Below are 2,331 nucleotides of genomic sequence, written 5' to 3'. Positions count from 1 at the left end.
GAATTATTCATTAAGTAAACACAGGAGTGGCTCGTCGCTCATCCGTCTCTCTAATGTTCCACGTGGCTGAGGGATGTTGAGGTGCTCTCTGTGGGTGTAGGCGCGGGGAAGCGACTGCGAGCTAATCGCTGGCAGGCCTCCACAGATGGCTGCGTCTGCATTAACACTACATGGTCACAACATGCAACAATCTTCATTATTTATGAAGATTTTATACACCCAACGTTTTTTTTTTTCTGCAAAATAGTCCAACAAATTTATTCCAACAAACACATTTGTATATAGCGGGGAAAAACCTTTATTGTCATACTTAAGGTAAGACTGTTTGAGATTCCCGGATCATATAAAATAGATTAATTCACAAGTGAACTAAAAGCTTACAGATGCAAAACGTGGAAAATGCTGTTGTAGGGGAATGTTTTGAATGCGATATATAAGACGGCGCCGTATATAAGTGTTCACGGATGTCAGGTTCTCCAATTCACCAATCAGAATTCTTGAACAAAAGTTCTAATAATTGCCCTGCACGTTTGGCCTGGTTGTGTAGTGCCAACATGTCTATAACAGAGCTCATGTTTGTCATGGAAAAGCCACACAGGACGAGGGAGGAGAGTCACTGTTGACAAATTGTAACAGTCTGAATTTGAAATTTAAAAATTGCTTGTCGTGAGAAGGTATTGAGGATTAGTGTTTAAAAATGATTAAATACTCCTCAGATAGTTTTGGAGTGTGTCTTGGTGATTTACATTTATTTTAATAAAGAAACATCGTTAAAGTTTTAAAGTATGCTGGGAAGGCATTTAGTCCCTTCACTCTTAGACACTCATATGAAGCAGTTTTCTCCTTACATGTGCATTTGTTTATTACTCGATGTGACATTATGGCATTACGGACATTATGACATTACTGAGCCTGCAGGGTATTTACGTTTGAGTCGAGGGGAAATGTGTTCCATAACATTCCATCTCATATCCAGTATCCAGAAAACATGTCAGTGTCAATCAGTGCATTGCAACGTACAGACCTCACCCACGAGCCAGGTATTCTGAGATCAGAAGGCACTTTATACAGACGTTATATACACATTGCAATCAGTTCTGTACTCAAAAGCCCCACAGCCAGGAGGCTAAAAGGCAGAAAGGAACGGCGGCTGTCTGGTCAAAATATACAGATCCATTTTACAGATTAGCTTCAGATTTCTTCCCATGTACCTTCAGGACGATCTGAACAGTGCACGCCTCTGATTACAGACAGAGGACAAAGGATAAAAACATCTGCATCTAAAATACGGCATCTTCTTTAATGGGCCACATGGTGACGGTTAGTGACGTGGACTCACACCTCCAAGGTTGCGAGTTTGAAGCCCTGTTTGGACGGTGTGTGTGTGGAGTTCACTCCCTGTGTTGGTGCAGGTCTCCACTGGGTTCTCTGGTTTTCTCCCGCCACACTACTGGAGAATTGCAGAGTCACCTGTAGTGAATATTGTAGTGTGTGCACCCTGGAAATCCCTGACCCTGCACCCAGTGTTTAAACATTTATTTATGCACGTTTTTAAATGATTAGCCATGTGGCCAAGCGGCTTTCATGAGAAAATGGCCTGACCACACTGGTCAGGAGTCATATTCCATTATGAGAGAGTCCATGTGACTATACAATACAATACAAAAAAAATTGCCGAAAGTCATTTTTTTACAACTAACATGCAATTTTGAAAGACATGCCTGACGGCTGATTGGCGGTTAAATTGGTTCTGAGCTGGTAGCTAATGAAACATTGATGAGACATCTTTTGCATTGGCATCTATTTTTATTTTTATACTATATAGTAAAATAGAAGCAAAATCGACTTCAGCAGTTATGGATCATGTGTTGGTCATGCTTTTAATGAACAATATTCAAATGTATACATCTTTAAGCTCCAGTATATAAGTAAGTATGTATGTTTAATTACAGTATATACATATATGCCAAATGCAAAAAATGTCTATATATTCAGCGTATAAAATGCATAAAAAACATGCAACACTGTTACAGGTCTGCATATTTTATGGTTTTGGACTATGGAACCATTTTAAGTCTAATTCTGGTTCCCTGGTACAACTGTATGAAGGACTGTAAACACTAAAATATTTGCATATGAAATATATATTTCTTGATCATTCTGAAGCGCCGAACGAGCCAATAACCAATACAAACTAATTCGTGTCCTTTAGCCCTCACCGCCCCCGTCCCCGACGTCATTACTCCACATCCCGGTCCTTTCTCTCTGATAAGTAGCCCGGGCGCTGCGCTCTCCGCGCACTGCGCTCTCCACGCAGCACTGTCCACGCAG

Source organism: Denticeps clupeoides, chromosome 15 (assembly GCF_900700375.1).
Source record: "Denticeps clupeoides chromosome 15, fDenClu1.1, whole genome shotgun sequence".
NCBI classification, from domain to species: domain Eukaryota; kingdom Metazoa; phylum Chordata; class Actinopteri; order Clupeiformes; family Denticipitidae; genus Denticeps; species Denticeps clupeoides.
Note: the sequence above shows the minus strand (reverse complement) of the source record.